Here is an 18,818-nt window from a genome sequence, read left to right as displayed (position 1 = left end):
ATTGTCCTTGGAATGAAAACTGGGAGATAAAGCCAGAGCACAAGCCCTGCCTCACCTCCAGGTTCCTGGAGGTTGGATTTTTGGGGGTCCCTGAAAAGATGTATCAGACACGAGCAGCAGCAGGCCCAGGAATGCCACATGTTATTCCTTAACCTCTTTCCCAGCGAGTTCCTCCTGACCCTTTCCTTTGGATTAAATTACACTCACTTACAAAAACTAATTGTCTCACACACATTCCAATTACAAGTCTAATTAGACTTTTCTAACTCTTGCCTGACCGACCTGGTGTGGAATCAAACCAGGCTTTTTGCTTTTATTCCATATTAAATTGGCCTGAAAGGCTTTTTGCAGCCCTGGAAGTTCAGGAGATAAAATAGAAGGGTCTGAGCAGATAAAAGGCTGAGCCAACAAAGAGCTTTCCAAGCTCATATCTGAAGGATTCATCAGGATTTAATGAATCTTGGACTGTTCCCTGCCCAGGAGGGAGAAAAGTCTGTGTTTTCACCATTCTCCTCTCTCCTCTTCATCCTCCTTCCTCTCTTCGGGCATCAAATTTGCCTTGGTGGGAATTGCTGTCTTTACTTGGCTATTAAGTGTTTCCAAAAGACCAAAACAATGTTCCATTCCAAGCTTTGGGATGGTTTCTCATCCAAACAGAGGATTATGTCAGTCCCTCCTGCTCTTGGAACCTGTCAGTCCATTTTACATCACTTTGTTTTTTTGGAGGCTCTGAGCAGTCTATAAAAGTCTTGCAGCCACATATTAAGGCAATAATTGCAACCAAACACACACACAGTTCCATTCTGAATGGAATTCAAACAATCTGGACCACTGTGCTCAAAGGAGAGCAATCCATGATCCCACATCCAGCTGGCAGCCAGAAACAAGGAAAACAGGGCTGGTACTTGAGTTAGTCTTGTCCCAAACCAGCCATTCCTTGAGGAACACCACAGGCTCATGTCAGGAGGAATCACAGGATGGTCTGGCTGGGAAGGGACCCTAAAGATTGTTCCACCCCCTGCCATAGGCAGGGACACCTTCCACTAGCCCAGGTTGCTCCAACCTGGCCTTGGACATTCCCAGGGATGGGGCACCCACAGCTTCTCTGGGCAACCTGGGCCAGGGCCTCCCCACCCTCACAGCCAGGAATTCCTTCCCAATATCCCACATAACTCTGCCCTCTGGCAGCAGGAAGCCATTCCCTGTGTCCTGTCCCTCCAGGTCCTTGTCCCCAGTCCCTCTCTGGTTCACCTGGAGTGCCATCTCAGGCACCCCAGGGCATCGTCTCCAACATGCTCACAATCAGCCCAAGGAGCAGATTAAGTCCAGGAAAGTGGGAATCCCATTCCCCCTCTCCCTCTGCTGCAGGAACTATGCCCAAGTGAGCACCAGCAATGCCCCATCCAAGCAGACTGAGGAGTTCCCACCCTCTTCTCTTCCACCATTTCCCTGTGGCAGAGTGCATCCCTAAGGAATCTCAGCGTGCACCCAGTTCACTGCTCACAATTCCCACCACCTCATTCACTCCTAATTAGCACAGATGATCTAATGTTCCTTTCTGATCTTAATTGCCACCACACCCGTTACTCCAACCCTGGTTTGGATGTGCACACACACCACAAAAGCTGGAGTCATTACAATTCCTACCCAGCTCCAAAGGAGAGAATCGGCCCCTTGAATTCCCAAAGACCTCGAAGGCAGCGCTGCATTAATGACCCTCCTGGAACAACCATGAATGTCAAGTGCTCCCAGGGCAGCTTTTGAAGCCTCTCCATGGAGGAAAGGAGCCATCAGCTGGGACAAATCCAGGCTGGGAACTGCCAGGGGGATGGATCTGCATTTCAAACATTTAGTTCCCTAAAACACTCCATAAGCATGGAAGATGAGGGAGAAAACGTTGATTCCACAGGAGCCGAGGAGCCCAAACAGCCCAGTCTGGGTCCTGCTTCCTACAGGATGTGTCCCACCAGCCTCAGGACAGCATTCCTCATGGGAAGCACACAGAGGTTCTCCCACCTGTATGTGCTTAACAAAATTCCAGGGATGAAGCAGCAAATGTGGAGCTGCCAAAAGGGGCTGGATCACTGAATGGAGATGGAGCCAAGATCTTTCTGTGAGGATGAGGCAGAGCAGAAAAAGGGAAAGGAACACACAAACCCTTTTAAAATCTGGTCTATAGTGACCAGAACAGGTTGGGAGAGCTGGGGGGGTTCACCTGGAGAAGGGAAAGCTCCAGGGAGAGCTGAGAGCCCCTTGCAGGGCCTAAAGGGGCTCCAGGAGAGCTGGAGAGGGACTGGGGACAAGGGATGGAGGGACAGGACACAGGGAATGGCTTCCCACTGCCAGAGGGCAGGGATAGGTGTGATATCGGGAAGGAATTCCTGGCTGTGAGGGTGGGGAGGCCCTGGCACAGGTTGCCCAGAGAAGCTGTGGCTGTCCCTGGATCCCTGGAAGTGTCCAAGACCAGGTTGGATGGGGCTTGGAGCAACCTGGGCTAGTGGAAGGTGTCCCTGCCCATGGCAGGGGGTGGAACTGGATGATCTTTAAGGTCCTTCCCAACCCAAACCTTCCATGATTCTATGAAACCACCTGTCAATTAAATCCTGCTGCTGACATCCCACACTGTTGTTTTTCCCAGGAATCCATCAAATGCAAAGCAGTTCCACGAACACAAACACTTGTGCATCCCACACCGTATCACTGGGAATTCCAGTTTGCAAGGGGACTTTGCCATTAGTTCCTAGCACATACCACCACTGAAATGCAGCATCCTCTGTTTCCTGCATAATAAAAAATTAAACAGACTCTCAAATTACTAATTAGATGCCACTGTTTAATTAACTGTGCACAGAATGGCCAAAATAAAGGAGTTCAAATTTTAATGAAAAGACAACAGTGTCTGACTGACATTGGAAGGGCTGGACCAACAGGGAGAAGAAATTCCTTTTAGGAAAACAGAAGCCCAAAGAAATAAAAATAAGTTTACAAGCAAATGGTTTAACTGAGCAATCTGAGATATTTCACTTAAATGTATCTAAAATCAGCAGTGCAAAAGTAGGTAAATGAAATAACCATCGACCATAGCCCAGGTTGCTCCAAGCCCTGTCCAACCTGGCCTTGGACATTCCAGGGATGGAGCAGCCAAAGCTCCCCAGCTTCTTTTCGCCCAGTTTTAAACCAGGATAATCCAGGACTAACTTCCCAAGCAGAGCTTATAAATATCAAAATTTGAGTTGACCTAAAAATTCCTGGAAGATTTCCAGGGAAATCTGATGTTTAAGGGGAAAAAATGGGGGGAGGGGGAAAGGAAGAATTTAATTCCTGCGGCTGAACAAACACTGACAATGTGAAGTTTTGGGGTTTTCCCAATCCCACAGGCAGTTCTGCTGTGCAGGGATGAATGAAGCAGGTTAATCCCACTGTGGATACTCAGCACTCCATGGGCTGCAGTTCCATCCATAATTCATGGTGCTGACACATCTCCCTGCTGCTTGGGAAAGATGAGCAGAGGGAAACATGACACGGGGGAGAGCTTTTTCTTCCTTTTACTCTCATTTCCACCCTCCCAAAAGAAAAAAATGAAGGAGTCTGAAGAAGCAGAAATAGTGACTAACCCCAAAAGTTTAAGAATAAATGTATTGCTCCCACGCAAGGTTGTCCACAGCCACCTGAGCACGCTGTACAAGCAAGTCGTACATTTAATTTTTAGAAGTTACGTCGTTTACTTTTGCAGTTATAGGCCTGAAACTGCAGGGAACCATAAACCCCTATAAAATTTATAACAACAGCCAAGACCCTTCTGATGGTTCAAAACTGAACGTTGGCCAAACATGGGAGATTTTGGAAATAAGTCTGAAAAATGGGGACAGTTAACTACAGAAAAGTGAGTGATTTCTGGAATCACAGGATGGTTTGGGGTGGAAGGGACCTTAAAGATCATCCATGGGCAGGGACACCTTCCACTAGCCCAGGTTGCTCCAACCTGGCCTTGGACACTTCCAGGGATCCAGGGGCAGCCACAGCTTCTCTGGGCAACCTGTGCCAGGGCCTCCCCACCCTCACAGCCAGGAATTCCTTCCCAATATCCCATCTAACCTTGTCCTCTGGCAGTGGGAAGCCACTCCCTGTGTCCTGTCCCTCCATCCCTTGTCCCCAGTCCCTCTCCAGCTCTCCTGGAGCCCCGTTAGGCCCTGCAAGGGGCTCTCAGGACTCCCTGGAGCCTTCTCTTCTCCAGGTGAATCCCCCCAGCTCTCCCAGCCTGGCTCCAGAGCAGAGGGGCTCCAGCCCTGGGAGCATCTCCAGGGCCTCCTCTGGATTCTCTCCAGCAGCTCCAGGTCCTTGTGCTGTTGTTCCCAGGGCTGAAGGCAGCTCTGCAGGGGGGTCTCACCTGAGGGGTAGAATCCTCCCCTTCCCTGCTGGATCAGCCCAGGGCACGGGGGGGTCTCAGGGCTGGATCACATCCAGTTTTTCATCCCCCAGCCCCCCCAAATCCTCCACCCAGAGCTGCTCCCATCCCTCCACCCCCCCAGCCTGTGTTTGTGCCTTTTTCCAGCTGCCTTTCCCTCCTGAGCCAGCCCTGGCACCGCTGGCAGGGCAGAACCAGCGGGGTCATGGCACGGAACACTCCACCAGTGAAGTATCATTTAGTTTGTGTGCAATTAAAACCATTTCGTTGTCTCATCAGCTTCCCTGTGATACCCAATTAAGTAATAACACAAGGAAAGGGCTCTTAATTAATGAGGAAAATCCTCTACAAGCCAGACACAGGTGTATGTATCTCAAGCGAGGCCTAAAAGAGTTGAATAGATCATTTAATCTTTATTTAAAAAAAAAACCAAAAAACTCTCCACTCAAATTTGTACCTAATTAACTCAATAGCAGGATTCTCTCTGATTTCTTCCAAGGGGGTTAAATTCCTTGGCAATATTCAACAATCAAGTGGTTTAGGAAAGATTCAAATTAAAGCTGACACTTGGAGGGCAGAGCGATCACAATTTGCACGTTGTTATTCCAGGGTTGGAACAAATGGGTTTAAATCATGTTTCTTCCTGCAACGTTTGCACAAAATCAATCTCCTGTATTGGTATTGAAGGAGCACATTTGGATTTATTCTTATCCCCAGCTCTGCTGTTCGGGTTGAGCTAAATGAAAGCCCAGCACTGTTGGATTAATCAGTGCAACATCTTTTTTTTTAAAAAAAAGGCACTAAAAAAGGCAGAATATCATCCCAGGATTTTTTCCTTATGCGGTTCTGCAAGTGGGATGGCAAAATTTCACTGCAAAAACGACATTTCCATCAAGGACAGGAGTTTTGGACCCCCACTTCTTCAGCTAAATCAAGTGGACATGTGTTTTTCAATGCATTAAATGCACAGGATCATTCTTTATGACTGGAAGGAAAATTGTGGAGCCAAAAAGTGGAGCTGGGATGGATGAATTTACTATCCATTTCTCTCCCATCTCTGCTTGGTTTCAGTGACATTGCAACCTGGATCAATTGGAATTGTTCAAGCCACAGTTTTCTGACAGTCAATGTAACTCCCAGGAGTTGGATTTGCTGATCCTCGTGGATCCCTTCCAATCCAGGACATTCCAGGAACTCTAAACACCCCTAAGCTTCCCTGCTCATTTCCAGCCTCATTTTTTCCTGAAATGTTGGGAAATTCTCAATTTCTTCCCCTGACCAAGAATCAGGTATGGAAGCAAAATCCTAAATCCTGACTTGAGGAGCAGGAATTGCAGAAAACATTATATGCAGGGAGTGAGGCACACGGAAATCTGCACTTGCCTTTCTTCCCAGATGCTCAAGCACAGTCACCTCCCCTGGGAGATCAGCCTTCCACCTCTTTTTTCCCTGGATAGTAAAGGAAACCAGCTTTCCAGAAACTCAAATCTTATTCACAGCACAATACAAGTCTTTGATTTAAAAAAAAAAAAAAAAGAAAAAATTAAAAAATGTTAAAATAAAATTCCAAGTACCTATCCAGGCTACAGGATCCAGTCCAAAGTCTTCCACAGCAGATCCCAACAGGAAAGGCTGACAAAGAGGACAGAGCTGTCAACCTGCACTTCCATAACCTCCCACTCCAGTTTTTTTCCCTCACAAGGTTCTTCCCTAAGCTCTGAATTTCTTCCTTCAGCTGCTCATTTCCAGCCCTTGGTACAAAGAAGCCACCGAGAGGATTTTTCTCTTTGATCAGTCCCGTCCCACTGTTCAGAAAACAGGTTAAAAGCCATTAATGCTGCTTGTGTTATCCGAGCACTTGCTGGGATCTCATCTTTCCTAGGATTTATTTAGCCCTGACTCCCCTGACAATACATCTGAGGTGTTCTTAGATCCCTTCCAAACCAGCCAGAGCAGCACTTCTGGTGGCAGAACTGGCAGGAACGAGTTTGAAATACAGACAAAGACTGATCAATGCACGTGGTATTTTTTTGTGGAAAGCTCTAGGAATCGTGTCTGCCTGTCCCTCAGGGAAGTCTGGCTTCAAGGACCACTTGGAGACATCCAGGAATACAACATATCACCTGGAGCCTGTGGATTTCAGAGCCTTTGTCTTGCTGCTCACGAGCCCTCACAGGATTCTTGTTTTACCCACCCTTCGAACTCCGGTTTTTACAGTTTCCTAAATTCTTTTCCAAAGGTTGGGATGGGATCACTTTGGGGAGGAAAGAAGTTTACAGCTGGTGTGCACACAGCAAGTATTCAGGGGGTTCTGTGATTCAATCTAAGGGAACAGATTTATTCCCTAAATAAGACTTTCCCCCTTAACTCCCAACAATACAATTCCATCCCCCTCCGATACAATTCCACGCCTGGTTCCAGCTCCAGTTAATTTGAGCTCTATCCTAAAACACCCCTTCCCACAGTGCCATCCTCCACAGGAATTTTCTCCTAGAACTAGGTGGTTATTTCAAGGTGAAGGTTGGTCCAGTCAGTAAAAATTAATATTTCAATTCCTCACACAACCTCAGGGTCACAACCACAGGTGACTTCCCACAGTTCTTCCTCCCTGGGAAGAAAACAGGGATGTTTTGGATGTTCAGGATTCCACCAATTTAAAGGCCAAGAGGGATCAGAGCTTGCCTAAAACTCCCCTCCTGCCTACACTCCCTGTGCTAAGCCAGACTTAGGCATGTTTTTTCTAGTCCTCAGCCTATTTTTGCAGTTCTTCCCTTTCCCTACGACTGATCCGGGAGCTATTTCGAGATGCCGAGATGGAAATCAGGAAAATCACAGGCACCAAACACAGAAAGGAAATCTGTTCTCTTCTAAATATTTTCTCGCTCAGAAACCTTCAATCCAAAAAAAAAATTTTTAAAAAAATTGCCTTTTTTGCTACAGCACCAACCCTGGTGTTTACAGCAACCCTTGGAGCATCACTCATGACACAAGGCCCTCTCCAGCTCTCTTGGAGCCTTTTTAGGCACTGGAATGGGCTTTAAGTTCTCCCTTCTCTACTCCAGGCTCCCAAAATCCTGTTGAATCCACTGCTAGTTGATTGCAACCCCTCTAAAACCCATCCTGGTTTCAATAACCTATTTATAATAATAATATAACCTGTTTATAATGTGATTATTATCATCTTTATTTGATAACATGCTGCCAATTCTCCTAATGACAATATCACTTGGTCCTAAAATGCCTCAGAAGTCCAGTTTGCTGAGATACAAGAGAAAGAACAGCTTCCCTGGATGCATCCCTGGAGGTTTTATCATGGATACTTCTCAATGCTGCTGCTTAATTTGACAACAGTAATTTAAGCACAGTCAACTGGATTTAATTTCCCAGTGAAGACAAAAAAACCTGGCAACTTATTTAGGCATTATTAACTCAATATTAAGTTGATATTCACTTGACTGGGACTTGCAAATAGATCTGCTCTAATAAGGCTGAGCTCAAGTCCCCCCTTTAGTCACTGAGGTTTGGCTGTCTCAGTTCTTTTATAAAACCACTTTTAAGAGATGTTTCTTTGAATTCACTTCCTGGTGTTAATTGGGTTGGGTTTTTTTTTTCTGTTCCCTACAAATCCAAAATGAACCAAACCAGGAAGAAACCACCAGGGTTAATTATAACCAGGAACAAAATCTCCAGTGCTATTTGTGGCACCGGTGGATTTTTAGCCCCTCTCTACTCAATAAAACAAACACAGAAGGGAACTCTGGAACTACATCCCCATGGATTCAGGTATTTTGGGAAGGTTTAGGATGTGGTGTCCCCGAATCCTTTATGCAGTCTCCGTTTGCCCAATTTTTGTGGTTTCTTGCTGTATCCAGCTCCTTGAAATGGAGGTAAAATGCCTGAGGGTTTTATAACCTCTCCTGCTACTGCTCATTCCTCCTGTTCCCACTCTGGCAGGAAACACGACTCCCAGAAAACTGCTCCAATTCAAACAGATTTCCGCTCTGGGAACCAGGAATAGACTCTGGATACTCCCCAATAACCTTAAAATGGATACTCCCATTACATTATTTCAGTATAAAAGGATTTGCAGGGAGTGCTGATCTCCATCAGAGCATCTTTGGGAGAACAAATCTGAAATAAATTTAATATCCAGGTTTTTTTCTGCTCCCCCTTTACTCAATGGCGACATCCCTAAAAGTACCACAGGAATCAGCTCCTGGAATCTACCTTGTGGCAGGGAACGAAACACTGCCCTGTTTTCTCCTCCCCCGGGCCAGCCCATATTTCTGGATCCCTTCCAGCATCTCAGGATGTGCAGAAACCAAAATGGGATTGTTTTCCCCAGTGTTCTTCCCACTACCTTTTAGTAAATAGAAACACCCACAGAAAGCAAGAAATATGAAATAATAATAAAAAGGTAACAATCACAGGGTTTTTCAGGCCAAGTGAAAACTAAAAGCACTGAAGACACAACTTTCTCCAGGTGGCACAGCAGGAAGCAAACTCCAGAATCCATAAGCCCCTGGGCTTATCTCCATAGCCAGAAAATCCTGATAACACCAAGAAAAACATATTCCCAAATCAATGCCCTCCCTGCCCCAGGAGAAAGCTCTGCCGAGGTCCTTTCAGATTGAAAAACAAGATTGGCAAGCAAAGCCCAGCTAATCCTGGCTGCCAGCACATCCCAGGGAATGGGGTCTCGCCTCACACGGAGATAAGATCCAAATCAGGACTTTGGTGGATCAAAGGCACCAGCCTGGACTGGGAACCACAGTGAGGAAAACTCTGCAGTCCTGATGTCACAGAGAGACACTTCCATGTGACAGGAATAATTTGGTGCTTCAAAAGGAGAAATTCCACATAGGGAACGTGACGGAACCCATCCAGGTGACCACCACCAGAGGGACAACATTCCCACTTCTTCGTTCCAAACAAGTGGGGACATCGTCATCTGTGGAATATTTGCCATATTCCAAATGGGAAACCAAGGCACTGCTTATGCAGTTTGGGAATTAGAGGGGAATTGTGGGCATGGAAAGAAGTAAATGCCACGATGGGATCACGGGAACGTGGTTCCTCACCGGCAAAATACAACTCACAGCATAAAAGGCTGGAGAATTGGGAGATTTCCCCTGAATGAGGAAGTTCAGCACAATCCTGGCCCAGATGATGAATTCATCCCCAAAAAATCTCCATGGAAGACAGTGGAATTTGGGATGAAATGGTTAAAGCCGGCCACAAACGGTCTAAAAAGATGTGAGGGAAAAAGCCTCCCAAGGGCTGAACACAAAGAGCCTCAGGTTGTGTGTGGGGAGAAGGGGGAAATACATGGACCACAGGCAGGGAAGAGCATCAGGAAAGCAGGAGAAAGTCAAGGACATCCAGAGGAAAACCTGCATGGAAGTCACAGAAAAGCTCTGCGCGCACGTGAGCACGTCCTTAGTGCCGGCAGGGAAAAATGACCTTGGAATACGGAGCAAAATAGGCTCCTGCTGCTTTTTCCAGCCTCTGCAAACGTGCCTTGGGCACCAGCACGGATTACCTCCCAGGAATACCTGGCTGCCATGGATTTCCTCTTCCCACAGGTCAAAAGGAACTGTGCACACGGGGAGCAGCGACAGCGTCAGCTGGAACTAAGCAGGGGAGGAAAGATTTCAGGGATCCTGGAAAAGAGCTCCAAGGAAAGTCTAAGGAAAGGTTTGGCAATCTTCGCATGCTGGCATGCCAGGCTTTTTCTTCCCACTGGATTGAGGGTGCCAAGAGAAACCTAGAGGAGCTGCCTGTCAAACAGGCAGGAATCTGCTTCCAAGCAAGGCAGCGGCTTTTCCAGGCTCGAGGAGAGTCAGGAAATGCTGCCTCAAAATGCCAACACTGCTCACTCCACACTCCATCCACAGCCTCCTGGTGCATCCACAGGTCATTGATCCCAGAGCTACAACAGGAATCCAGCACTAAAAGCAAGAGAAGGCCCCAAAGAAAGGTCATGGAACTGAACAAGGTTGATGGGAGAATACGTGGATTTGAGTGATGGAACGATATTGCAGGGAAGGGAGAGGCCGGGAACTGCAGAGCCAGCACCTTTCCCACTAATAAGACACCTTCCCAGATGAAACTGCTGATGCATCCAGGAAAGGGATGAGCTAAACACAGGAGAAGGACACTTAGAAGGGGAAATGAGGTTCAAAGTCAGGCAAGAGTGTCCATAAAGAAAATGAAGCTTCTGTTCCACCCGTGGAGTCGGGATAACGAGCAGGAACAAATGGAATCCTGACCGGCAGCAGGAAAAAAGGGAGCACGTGACTGGACTGGAAAATCAGTTCAGATAGGAAAGGGAAGCCATGGCTGCAGCCTATCCCTAAAAAAAAGAGGGGGGAAAAAACCATAGAGAAAACAGAAGGGACACAAAAATCCTCATGCCACAAGGAATTACGGGAGATCAGCTTCCCGAAATCCCAGGTGACAGTTTCTCCCACCGAGTCACTGATTTGGGCCTCATCACGAGCAGTGAAGCTGCAGAAATCACTGGACTCTGGTGAGCCTTGACAGCAGAGAAAAAGAGCAGACATTTAAATCCATCTCAGTAATTGAATCACGATTGTGAAATGGCTGATTGCAATAATTGATTTCTGGGTGACGTTTGTGCTCCTGAGTTCTCATCTCGACGAAACACCAACGTAATCACAGAGTCACTCAGGCTGGAAAAGACCTTTGAGATACCGAGTCCAACTGGGATGAAAACAGGCATCACTTAAGATGCTGATTTTCCACAAATACAGAGGGGAAAAATTAAGGAATTTGCATATAGATGATCCACTTATACTCGCTCCCAAAAGTTTCAAAGTGCTTTTGGGATCAAAAAGGAAACAGCTATAGAGCTTGAAAGAGCTTCTGAAGCAAATCAGAGATTTAACTCCCCTCACAATCAATGGAAAGACACTGGAAAAATTATTTAACAATTTCCAGAAAAGCAATTACAGGATAAAGCAAAAAAGTGGGTGAGTGGAGATCAAACTGTGTCAAACCAAAACAGGCTGGTGGCACTCAATAAAGAGGAGAATCACCAGCAAATTCCAGGATGGGTTGGGTGGGAAGGGACCTTAAGGATCATCCAGTTCCATCCTCTGTGGAAGTTACACATTCCACTATCCCAGGCTGCTCCAACCTGGCCTTGGACACTCCCAGGGATGGGGCAGCCACAGCTTCCCTGGGAAAACTGTACCAGGGCCTCCCCCTCCCCACAGGGAAGAATTCCTTCCTAAAAGATCCAAGATATTGGAAAAGCTTTGAGCTGAATTGGTTAAGCACCCACTGGCAGCTCCCTCAGGAGGCTGAGCACCTCCAAAACCGGAAGACTTTAAGGAAAAATTAGAAACCAATTTGTCAGGGATGCTCTGGACAAAATGAGGGAAAACTGAGTCAGAACTGATCTGGATTTACAAAGAACAGGAACCAAATTAACGAGAGTTAACTCCACGTCATGGAAAATAGGCCTTGGCAAACAAAGTGATGTCATCCTTCCAGGAGATCCCAAACCAGGGAGAGGAAGGGAAGTGCTGAAATGGAACAGGCAAACTTTTGTTGAGCTCGATTAAAAAACTCCCACTGGAAATGTCACCAAAACACACGGAACAGATTTGGGGGTGGCGACGAAAAGAGTCAGCCATGGAAAATCACCAGCACCAAGGGAGCTGGGGTAGAGCCCAGCACCATTCCAGAGGTGGGGAAAGTCCTGCAAACCCAGGGAACACAAGCTGAAAGTGGTTTCTGCCAGGCAAGAAACCACTCAAGGCTCCCAGCACAATGCCATGAGTTCAACCTGCTCACAATAAACACAATTCCATTGTGGAATCGAGGGTTCCCTCCTAAGGGAAAAGCTGTTGGATATCAAACCTCAGACAAGAAAAGGCCTTTGGAAGCAGCTGTTGGAAATTAATTCAAATTACACCTTGAACACTTCCAGGTTTGGGGCAGCCACCCCCTCCCTGGGCAACCTGTGCCAATTTTTACCACCCACATTGTTCCTTCTCTCCAAGGTTCTCCGATGGGTGGGGATGTCCTCCCATTCCCTGGAATTCCTCAGGAACCCACCCTGTCCCCGCTGCCTGCCCCAGCAGCCCTGGAAAGCAGAACCATGTGGGGTAGATGCTCCTGAGCTGCTCCCCTACATTTGCTTTTCTAAGGGCTTAAATATACCAACAGTAACAAAAAGATAAAAACAAAACATACAAACAAATAATTCTTGTAGAAGCATTTTCTTGTCTTGGTTTCACCTCTCCCTGGAAGCACAACAAGAGGTCAGGGTGACTTTTAGGAGAGTGTTTAGGTGGCCAAGTGGCCACCTCAGTCTGAACCCAGCACTGGCCATTCTTGTTCCACACCAGCTCCTCCTCCAACAAGCCCAAATCCAAGTGGAAACCTTATTCCAGCTGCCTATTCCACAAAACTTCAAAAACAAGTGGAATGCTGTTGGTAAAAGTCTCATTAAGTGACAACATACACCAAAAAAAAAAAGAAAAAAAAAGAAGAATATTATTTGTGGAATAAACTACTCCGGAATAAAATGTTCACCACTGCCCTGGGCAGCGTGGGGGTTGACTTAAACAACCACGTAACTCATTGTTTTAAACAACCCCCTAAAACCCCTTGTCCATAAAAAAAAAGCCAGTTGTCATTGCCTGCAAATCCAAGTGCAAAAAAACAACTGGAAAATGAGGGAACTCGGAACTTCCCAGCAGCCCCCAGGACGTGTTTCCTGCATCCCAATGATGGGATCGAACTCAGGGAGTCTGTCTGATGGCAGAGAAAGCCCAAACCCTGGGCTTTAATTTGGGGCAGATAAAGAACCTGATGCCATAAAAAGAAAAAAAAAAAAAAGCACATCTTTTTTATTAAGTTCCACAGCAAATTAGAGGGAAAAACCCTTTTCTGGTCTATTTTAACTTGTGCTGCAGTCGGCAATCTTTATCCATTTTATCCAAGAATTAGACATGCCTAGCAGGCACGATGGCATCTATTATTATTTTTTTTGCCAGTTTAGTACTTTTCCTCTCATAAAATACTCTAAGCTTGTCTCCAATAATCCTCCCAAATCTCTAACCCTTGCTGAGACAAGGGAGGCAAAAATGCTCAGCCTCCAAATACACTCCAGCATTAATCTTTCTATTGAGAAGGTAGGAAAGCCAAGATAAACCCCCTTTTTCTGCTCTCACTTCTCATTTCCCCACCTTCCAGGTTTCCATGTGACTGTTTCAGTCAAGGAGAGGAAGGAAAGACAGGGAGAAGGACGGAAATGTGGGGGTTTTATTCAGCTTTTACAAATCCCACGGGGGTAATTTCCTAAATGTTTTGCTGGGGAGCATCAACAGGCCCAAAGTTTCCCCTCCATGAAAGGCACAGAATCACCTGAAATTCCTGTGCAGTGCTCAGGGTTTCCAGCACATCCATAGGAAACAAAACTCAGAGGAGCTTTGGGGAAAATTATCCAAGTCCCACTCACACCCTAAAAAAATCCATTAGCTCCATCAGCCTCAACAGCAGCTCATTCCCTACACAGGGAATGAAAAATAAAGAGCTTCCACGAATTCCAGAAGATCTGCAAATGCTGGATATACCTTAAAAGCCACATCATCCTTACTTCCTCCAAAAATCAGGCTTAAATTTTATTGGGAAGGAATTCCTGGCTGTGAGGGTGGGGAGGCCTGGCCCAGGTTGCCCAGAGAAGCTGTGGCTGCCCCATCCCTGGAAGTGTCCAAGGCCAGGTTGGAGCAACCTGGGATGGTGGAAGGTGTCCCTGCCCATGGAAGGAGATGGAACTTTTAAGAGTCAGTATTTTTTAACTCAGGCATTTAACAGGCAAAAAAACCCCTCACCCCAGACAGGTGGATTTTATTTATTATCACTGAAACAAAAACCTTCACCTGGTCCCTGAGTGACATGAGAATCCAGGAACATCCCACGGGACCAATCCTTTGGCACTTGGAACCAGCACAAAAATGCAATTTAAGTAGTTTGGAAAAATATCATAAAGTAAGGCAAGAAGACTTTTCCCATTCAGTCATTTCGGAATTTCTATGGACTGAACATGAGAACTTATGGATTTTAAGGAGTAAAATCGAGTTGATGAGGAAGATCCCGGTATGGGCACGTCAGGGAGTTAATGCAGGACCAAAACACAGGAATGCTGCAGCACATGGAGAGACTTTATGGATTGCAGAGGAAACAGAAAGTACAGGGAGCTCTTGTGCTGCGGAAAGGGAAACCAGGGGCCTCTGCAGATACAATCAGGCCCCAAAGGCAGGGCTGGAGATAAATGAGGATCCTGATCCGCACTGTAGGAAAGAGGGAGCAGGGAAAGGAAAATATAAAAGCGGTGTTTCCCTTCTGGCAGCTCATCCACTGCTCCTGGCCTGGGAGCTGGGAATGTGCTCAGAGCTCAGGGGTGGAAACCTTTTTCTCCTCCAGAAAGGTCTGAAATGCCTGTGGCAAAAACATCTGGATTTCAGCAAGGTGGAATTATGTTTACCCACAGCTCTCATGGCAGGTGGGACTTGGTGACATTCCAGCAGGGAATGTCCCATTTCCCCAGAAAGGAGATCCAATTCCACAGTGGAATCCAATTCCTTCGAGAACATCCCAAAACCTGGATTAAAGCTTCCCAAAACCTGGATTAAAGCTTCCCAAAACCTGGATCAAAGCTTCCCAAAACCTGGATCAAAGCTTCCCAAAACCTGGATCAAAGCTTCCCAAAACCTGGATCAAAGCTTCCCAAAACCTGGATCAAAGCTTCCCAAAACCTGGATTAAAGCTTCCCAAAACCTGGATCAAAGCTTCCCAAAACCTGGATCAAACACCCCCTTCCCGTGCCTGCAGTGGCTGCATTTGCACCTCCGTGTCCAAGCCGAGGTTCCCAAGCTCTTCCAGCAGATTGGATAATTCAATTTAGGTTCAATTTAATTATGGTTTTAATTATGCTTTCAGTGGAGGTACTGAAGGCCTTTCCCAGAGCTGCTGCTCCAAAGTGGTTTTATTTGCCTGAGGAATGTTTGCAGGAGCACCAAGAGCAGCATCACCTGTTTTCCCTGGTTTTCCCTGCTATCCCTGTCATGAGTTATGGATCTAAGGGACCAGGAAAACTCAACTGCACAGTGGGGTTTTAAAAATCCCTGGACAGTTCACCTGCTGCAATGCAGACTTCACGTGGAATTTGACAGATGATCAGGAAGGATCTCCACATGTTCCCCCTAAATGTCCATATCCTGGAGTTATTCCAGATTAGTTTTGATACAATAAGTATGATTTATGTTTCTCATTCCAAGGAATATTTCCCACTACTGAACAAATCCCAAACACCTTCGTGGCACACAGTCATTCTGCTTCCAATCCCTTTGTTCCAGAGGAGAATGGATGCGATTCCACCTCTCCAAAAAAAGTGTGTCTTTGCTACCAACCAGGAATTTTAATCAGCTGAAGGATACACCAAAAACCCTCCAGATCTGAGCAATAATATCTGTAACCCTTGTCCCACATTCTCTAAAATAAAGGCCACATGATTTGGGAAAGATTCCTTCTGAAAACCATCACCATTTCCTCGGGTAAATAAAAAGTTGGGATGCAGAACCAGGTAAGTTGATATTTTCAACTTCCAGAACAAAAATTAATCAGATTTAATAGGTATTTCATGCAAAATGCACATTGTTGAGTGATATAAGTCCTTTGATAACTACACACATCTTACAAAGATAAATCTGCAGAGCATTTGTAGGTTGGGGGGTTTTTTTTATATGCTCCATAAAGGTCAAGAAAATCCAGGAAACAGTTAAAATTCAAAAGCAGAAAGAACTGAAAAAAAAAAAAAGAAAATAAGCATTTGGCCTCTTAGTACTAATTTCCTTTTTCTTTACATTGCTCAACATCCCTCCTCAAATTGAGCCCTAATCAACAACCACTTCACAGCTCACATTTTATGAAATAATGCAGTTGATGCAATCAAGTCCAGCAAAATGTTTCCCTAAAGATGTTTCCATCATTCCCATTCCTTAAAAAAAAAAACAAAACACACACACACACACACAATAAAATAAAAAAAGCTCTTCCTCCATCGCTATTTTACAGCAAGAATAAACACACCACCGCATCTTAAATCATATTTGGATTAAAACATAAATAGAATCACTTGGGGTTTCTTTCTGGTTGGTACAACATGTCTTTGTCCAGGAGAGGGGGGGGAAAAGAAAAACCCTCAACCTGCTCATTTTTCCACAATTGCCAACATTCAGCACTAAATAAATGAAATTCAGCCTATGGAAACACAAACCATAACCTGAAAGCTCATCAGCATGTGCAGGGGAGGGGGGAAAAAATGCCCCCAAAACCCCAACTGGCCCCAAACCTCTTTTTCCTAATGAATATTTATTCCACTTCCATACTTCCAGGCTCCTCTGCTCTCTATAAAGCCCTGAAAACAAGCACCTTTTTGGCATTATCCCCCCCCCCGACATCGATGGACTTCGCTGCCCTGGAAAAGCCACGACGCCAACAAACAGAGGATTCGAGCCATAAATACCCAAACACACCCCCCACCACCTACAAAAAAAAAAATAAGGGAAGTAACCCACAAGCGGTATTTTATATGGAGAGGAGAAATAACGCCGCCTTACATCGCCCGACCTGCTTCTCCCCGCTCTCATTCCTACGGATGCTGCGCCGACATTCCCCCCCCCCCCGCCTGCTCTCTCTCACCGAACCTTTTAACCGTTTTCAAACCCCTCCGACCATTTTAAAACCCATTTTGACCATTTCAAAAAACCCATTTCGACCGCTTAAAACCCACCGTGACCCCCACCCCGCTCCCCATCCCCCGAAGGGCAGCGGGTTTGGGTTGGGGTGGGGGGGGTGGCACCACAACTCCCATCCCGCGGAGTTGCAGGCGGGCTCGCCGGTATTCCTGGATATTCCCTGATATCCCTCCCGCCGTCCCCACGTGCCCCTCGGGATATTTTTTTTTTTGGGGGGGGGGAACACCCACAGCCCGGGCATCCCACCCCTGGCACGGGAGGGGGGCTCAAAACTGGGGGGGTCCAGCCCACTGAGCCCCCCGTGGGGCAAATCCTGACACCAAGGAGGAGGGAACAGCCCCGGAGGGGCAACAGGGTTTAGGGGGGTAATAGGATTTGGGGGGGGCAACAGGATTTGGGGGGGGCAACAGGATTTGGGGGGGGCAACAGGGTTTATGGGGGGTAATAGGATTTGGGGGGGGCAATAGGATTTAGGGGGGCAACAAGAATTGGGGGAAGGCAACAGGGTTTGGGGGGGCAACGGGGTTTATGGGCGGGGGGGACACACAACAGGCTCTGGGAGGGACAACAGGCTGGAGGGGGGGAAATGGGGTCTGGGAAGGGGGCAATAGTCTGGGGAAGGGGGACACGCACAACAGCCCCTGGGGGGTAAGGGGGACAACAGCTTTTTGGGGGGGCAACAGGCTCAGGGGGAGGCAGAACAGGCTCGGGGGAGGGACACGCAACAGCCCCTGCGGGGGGGGCAACAGGCTCCGCGCTGGGGGCAATAACCCCGGGGGGGACACACAGCCCCGGGGGGGACACACAGCCCCGGGGGGGACACACAGCCCCGGGGGGGACACGGGCTCTGCGGGGGGAGCGACAATCCCGGCGCCGTGTCTCGCCCCCCCAGGACTCCGCTCCCCCTTCCCCCGCACCCCGCGGGAGGGGGGGATGCTCTCCATCCTCCTCCCCATCCCCGACGGGGGTCGGGGGGACCCCGCACTCAACACCCCCCCCCGACCCCGCCGCTGTCACCCGGGGGTGTCCCCCCGCCGCTTCCCCTCGTCTCACCTGCGGCTGCTCGGGTGGCGGCGGCCCCTGTGCCGGTACAGCACCTCTCCCTTTCCTCCTCCTCCTCCTCTTCCCGCTGCTCCCGCAGCCGCCAGCCGGGAATGGGAAAGGGGGGAGGGAGGGGGGGGGCAGTACCACCAGCGGGACCGTTACAGCCGCGGCCCCGGGAGGACTACAGATCCCGGCATGCCCCGCGCGCCGCCGCCGCGACCGCCGGCGGCCGCCCCGCGCGAAGCATGACGGGTAGCGTAGTCCGCGCGGCGGGCGGAGGGAAAGAGACACGGCGGCAGGGCCCGGGCGGGCGCGGGGCGTGCCGGGAACTGTAGTGCGGCGGGTGCACCGCAAGGCACGGCGGGAGCTGTAGTTCGGTGAGGCATGGCGGGAGTTGTAGTCCGCGGCGGCTGCGCGGAGCGAGAAGGCCGCGGGTCGGGTGGTGCCAGAGGGGGTCCCGCGGGGATCCGGGATCGGGACACGGCTCCGGGAGACTCTCCACGGGTCGCCCGGCCAGGCAGGGCTGCGGGACGGCAGCCGGAGGGGAGTGGGGAGCGGCGGGGCCCGGCCTTGCC

At 48.1% G+C, this 18,818-nt stretch overlaps 1 protein-coding gene across 4 annotated transcripts in view; it reads right to left on the bottom strand.

The window, feature by feature from the left end:
* Nucleotides 1-18,424, bottom strand: part of FAM168A (family with sequence similarity 168 member A) — a 79,320-nt gene extending 60,896 nt beyond the window's left edge. For 2 of the 4 annotated variants that reach the window (XM_032678810.1, XM_032678812.1), the window contains exon 1: nt 18,253-18,367. The gene's annotated coding sequence lies outside the window, so the exon portion shown is untranslated. Of the gene's footprint in view, nt 1-18,252 lie in introns of all 4 variants that reach the window. The other 2 variants (XM_032678814.1, XM_032678813.1) reach the window with 2 other exon arrangements.
* Nucleotides 18,425-18,818: the final 394 nt, after the last annotated feature.

Source organism: Chiroxiphia lanceolata, chromosome 2 (assembly GCF_009829145.1).
Source record: "Chiroxiphia lanceolata isolate bChiLan1 chromosome 2, bChiLan1.pri, whole genome shotgun sequence".
Taxonomy (NCBI): Eukaryota; Metazoa; Chordata; class Aves; order Passeriformes; family Pipridae; genus Chiroxiphia; species Chiroxiphia lanceolata.
The sequence above is the reverse complement of the archived record's forward strand: the minus strand, read 5'-3'. Positions and strand labels throughout refer to the sequence as shown.